Raw genomic sequence first — 5,758 nt, 5'->3', positions numbered from 1 at the left:
AGTGATGGTACAGTGTGGAGATTGTAATCAATGAAAGGAAACAAAATGGGTATGAGCTGTTGAATGGAAAACTGATCTGCTCTGTAAACCTTCATCCAATTCACAAGAAAAAATTTTTTTAAGAAGAAAGTGATATCTTGGTCACATAGAAATCTTATTAGTATTTTTGTCAGTTTTTTTCTTCTTTAGCTGTTTTAATGTGATACCTAGACCTTTAAATGATTCATGTGGCTCATGGTACGATTTTACTGGTCTCTCTGTGTGTCCTTGAGCATGTCTCTTCCTGGTTCTGAGCCTCAGTTTCTCCTGCGGAACAATGCAGGCTTTGGACAAGATCTACGGTGTCCAAACCCATCATGTCCAGCACCCCTTGAAGATTCACTCACTTAGAACCGTTGGCTTTCTTCTTAAGTCCTTCCCTGGCCACCTTCTAACCCTGCATACCTCTCCGTCCCGTCTCACTACTGCCACCATGCTTCCCATTAGTACTTTGCTCCCTCTCTTGACTGTATTTTACTTAGACTTTGTTTATTGCTCTATTGCTCTTCCCTCTTTTCCCTGCTGGTATGAAAGTTCCATGAGGGCAGGGATTTAAAAAGGAAACAAAACAAAACAGCTCTATTGATAAGCAATGTACATAAAATACAATCCACCCATTTTAAGCACACTGATGAATCTTGACACATGTCTAGGAGGGGACTTCCCAAAGTCCTGGAAGAATGACAACTATCGACTATCTTTAGTAGTATTTCCCCACTAACTTTTGAAGCCCCATAGACAGTCTTGTCACCACCATCAAGATCTCCAACAGTTCTATCACCCCGAGAAGTTCCCTGGTGTTCCCTCCTACTCAGTTTCTCCTTTGGCGTCCTTGGCTCCTGGCAACCATTGGCCTGCTTCCATCCATTATAGCGTTGGCTTTTCTGGAGTTTCCCATAGGTGGTATTGGTACGGCGTGTACTTTTTGTGGTTTGACCTCTGCCATAGAGCACACGGCTTTGAAGGGTCATCCAAGAAGGTGCCTAAACCCATAGTTTGTTTCTTTTGTGGAGCAGCATCCCACTGCCTAGCTCCATCACCATTTCCTTGTCTGTTCTCCTGGTGATGGACAGTATGATTCTTTCCAGTTGGGAGCTATGGTGACGGAACTTGCTGTGAACATTCGTGAACGTCTTCCTGGAGGCCTTTGTTTCATTTCAGGAGGTAGCACCCGTGGATGGTCAATGTAGCTTTTAGAAGGGAGGAAGCCCCTGGTGGTGGCATAGTTGGTTACAAGATGATGGGTTTGGACACCGTAGATCTTGTCCAAAGCCTGCATTGTTCTGCAGGAGAAACTGAGGCTCAGAACCAGGAAGAGACATGCTCAAGGACACACAGAGAAACCAGTAAAATCGTACCATGAGCCACATGAATCATTTTAAAGGTCTAGGTATCACATTAACACAGCTAAAGAAGAAAAAAAAAACTGACAAAAATACTAATAAGATTTCTATGTGACCAAGATATCACTTTCTTCTTAAAAATTTTTTTCTTGTGAATTGGATGAAAGTTTACAGAGTAGATCAGCAGCCAGTCCCTGGGAGAAAGAAGAGGCTTTCTGTTCTTGTAAAAATCTACAGCTTCGGAAACCTACAGGGATTTGTGCTACTCTGTCCCTGTAAGGTTGCTATGAGTCAGCATCAACTCAATGGTAGTGAGTTTGGTAGGTTTAGACAGTGGTTCTCAACCTGTGGGTCGCAACCCCTTTGGGGGTCACCCAAGCCTTTCACAGGGGTCGCCCGATTCACCACAGTAGCAAAATGACACTTATGAAGTAGCAACAAAAATAATCTTATGGTTGGGGGGTCACCACAACAGGAGGACCTGTATGAAAGGGTCGTGGCATTAGAAGAAACTGAGAACACAAGGACCTTTAATAATCGTGGTTCAACGTATGGGCCAGGCACCTGCGTTTTTAACAAGCTTCCCAGAGGAACCCAGCTGTGTCTGTGTTCGGTGATCTGGACTCGGATTCGTCAGCTCTGACAAGTTGCTGCCCTCTGTCCCTGGTGTGTGGAAACCTCAGCTCCTGAGGACACCCAGATCCCAGGCCTTATTTAGAAGGGCGACCAGTTGTGTCAGCCTCCCGAACTTCGCATTATGAGGGTTGATTATTATTATGGTAGGCACAAGATTGCAGCATTGCCATCTGCTTCCTGCGTCTCCCAACATTAGGAGCTGGAAGGGTTCCTCCCGCCTCTCTTATAATAGTGCAAGAATAACGCATTCATTCATTCATCCTATTATTCATAACACATTTTGTTCTCTGCTGTGGGACTCAGCCTCTATGTGCCGGAGAGCCATCTGTGAAAAGGCGAAGACCCTGGCTTTCCTGGAACTTCCCGAGGGGAGGATGCAGATCCCCAGCAGACCCCCGAGGCGCAGAGATGCTCAGGGAGTATGAACTGCTCTGAAGCAAAGCCAGCTGGGAGGGAGCCGGAGGGAGTCCTGGCGGTGCAAAGGCGAACTCCAAAGTCAGCAGTTCAACTCACCAGACCTGCTGCTCTGCTGCCTTCAGGATGACAGTGGGAGGGAACCAGATGGGGAGTCGGAATCAACCCCGGGGGCTCCCAACCATGGAGGAGAGGTGTTCTGGGTGGGGCCGACAGTTAAAACCCTCAGTGGCTAAATGAAAAGTTGGTCCCTCAAGCCTGCCCAGAAGTTCCTCAGTAGAAAGACCTGGCACCCTTCTTACCAAAAAGCAACCGCTGAAAGCCTTGTTGTCCTCAGACTCCCGTGGGGTCCTCCTGAGTCGGAATGGACGCACCAGCTACTGGTCATTGACAGCGCTTGATGGGAACTTTGGGCAGGTGGCAGGGAAGGCCTCTGTGAGTTTGGACATTTGAACAAGAAGGAGTCGGCTCTCTGATGATCTAGGATGTTCCTGCAGCCATGTGGGGCTACTGAGCACTTGGCATGTGATTAGTGTGTCATAAGTGTCATGTATCCACCAGATTTCAGAAACTTAGGATGAGGAAAAATAAAACCCTAAAATAGCTCACAAATACTTTTTACTATTACATGGTAAGATAATATTTTGAATATGTTAGATTAACTATAGAATGAAAATGGATTTCACCTTTTCCCTTAAAGAAAGCATCAACTGTAAGAGCTCTCAACACAAGACACATGCAATGCAGGACAGATGACACCCTCAGGAACAGTAATGGGAGTAGTGATACCATGAGGGTGGGGGAAAGGTGGGAAGAGAAGGGGGAGAAATAGGGAACTGACTAAAATGATCAGTGTGTAACATCCCTTCCCCAGAGGGACGGACAATAGCAATGTGGGCGAAGGGAAACAGTGGACGGTATAAGATATGAAAATAATAATTTATAATTTATCGGGGGTCCACAAGGATGGGAGTGTGGAGGAGGGAGGGAAAAAAGAGGCGCTGATACCAAGGGCTCTAGCAGAAAGAAAATGTTTTGAAATGATGATGGTGACATATGCACAAATGTGTTTGATACAACTGATGTATGGATTGTTATAAGACAGTGGTTCTCAACCTTCCTAATGCAGCAACCCTTTCATACAGTTCCTCATGTTGTGGTGACCCCCAACCATAAAATTATTCATTGCTACTTCATAAGTGTCATTTTGCTACTGTGATGAATCGGGCAACCCCTGTGAAAGGGTCGTTCGACCCCTGAAGGGGTTGCGACCCACAAATTGAGAACCGCTGTTATAAGAGCTCTAAGAGTCCCCAATAAAATGATTTATTAATTCAAAAGAAACCAAGAAAATACCGACTGTTGTCGTTAGGTGCCATTGTGTGGGCTACGACCCACCGCCACTCTATGCACAACAGAATGAAACACTACACGGTCCTGCACCATCCTTACAATTGTCCCTCTACCTGAGCCCATTGTTAAGGTCACAGGGTCAATCCATCTTGTCAAAGGCCTTCCTCTCCTTCACTGCCCTTCCATTTAACCAAGCCCGATGTTCTTCTCCAGGGACTAGTCTCTCCTGACAACATGTCCAAAGTATGTAAGATGAAATCTTGCAATCCTTTCCTCTAAAGAGCATCCTTTCCCAAGACGGATCTGTTTATCCTTTTCACAATCCATGGCTCTTTCAATATACCTTTCAAGCACCACAATTCAAGTACATCGATTCTTCTTTAGTCTTTCTTATTCCATGTCCAACTTTCACATGCATATGAGGCAACTGAAATGCCATTGCTTGGGTCAGGTGCACCTTAGTCCTCAAAGTAACATCCTTGCTTTCAATACTCTGAAAAGGTCTTGTGTAGGAGATTTACCAATGCAATGCATCTTTTGATCTCTTGACTGCTGCTTCTGTGAGCACCGATTGTGGATTCAAGCATGACAAAATCCTTGACAACATCAACCTTTTCTCCATTTATCATGACGTTACCTATTGGTCCAATTGTGAGGATTCTGGTTTGCCTTACATTGAGTCATAATCCACACTGAAGGCTGAAATTTGTGATCGTCATTAAGTGCTTCAAGTCCTCCTCACTTTCAGCAAGCAAGGTTATATCATTTGCATATCGCAGGTTGTTAATAAACCTTCCTCTAATCCTGATGCCAAATTCTCTTCATACAATCCAGCTTCTCTGCTTATTTGTTCAGCATACAGCTAGAACAAGTATGGTGAGAGGACACAACCCTGTTACCTTTCTTGATTTTAAGCCAGGTAGTATTCCTTTGTTCTGTTAGCACAACTGCCTCTTGATCCGTGTACAAGTTCCTCATGAGCACAATGAAGTGTTCTGGAATTCCCATTCTTCTCAGATTATCCATAGTTTATTATGGTCCACACAGTCCCATGCTTTGGTATCATCAATAAAATTCCAGTAAACAACTTTCTGGTATTCTTTGCTTTGAGCCCAGATCCCTCTAACATCAGCAATAATATCTCTTGTTTCATGTCCTTTTCTGAATCTGGCCTGAACTTCTGGAAGTTCCCTGTCAAAAGGACCACCTAGGGAATTTCAATTTACCTATAGGGTTTGCACATGTGGCTTGCATTGTGGTTCCACTGAATGGCTCTGGTCTATGAGAAAAGTATTCTCTCTTTCTAGAGTAAATGGCAAGTGCAAAGGTCCCGAGGGAAGGGCTCAGGATGCCAGGGCAGATTGAGCCAGGGAACCAGTGGCAGAAGTAGAAATGCACCCAGTCCACTAGGACCTTGATGCTGGAAGTGGGCTTTAATTTAAGTGCAACGGAGAGGCTGTTTTAGGCAGGGAAGTGGCATGGGCTTAGTTACAGTTAATAGATTCCTGTGGCTGTTGAGAGTGGAGAGCCAACACCATTGGTAGCTAGAAGGTCAGTTACACATTTCTGGCAGGTCAAAAGGGAGCCCAGGCTATGTAGTGGTCACACATTGGGCTGCTAACTGCAAGATCAGTGGTTGGAAACCACCTGCACGGCAGGAGAAGGATGAGGCTCTCTACTCCTGTCGAAAGTTACAGTGTCAGAAATTCACAGGGTCGCTATGAGTCAGAATCAACTCAATGGAAGTGAGTTTGGTTTCTGGTTTGGTGGCTGAAAGGCAGGGCGTAGTAAGATGAAGAATTCTGAGTTTCATTCTTGTTGGAGCCAGATTCATTTGTGGCCCTGGCCTTCCCTGGGGACCCAGTCTCTCCACCTGTTCTCTAGCGTCAATCAGCCCGAGCCCCACTCGGCGCAGGAGGCTCCTTCCCGGAAGCCTGCAGGAGCGCCCGCCAGCGGCAGGGGGCGCCTCCTCG

The sequence above is a fragment of the Echinops telfairi genome, unplaced genomic scaffold (genome assembly GCF_000313985.2).
Source record: "Echinops telfairi isolate 266 unplaced genomic scaffold, ASM31398v2 ScPeMD7_7457;HRSCAF=8495, whole genome shotgun sequence".
NCBI lineage: Eukaryota > Metazoa > Chordata > Mammalia > Afrosoricida > Tenrecidae > Echinops > Echinops telfairi.
This window is presented reverse-complemented; position numbering follows the sequence as displayed.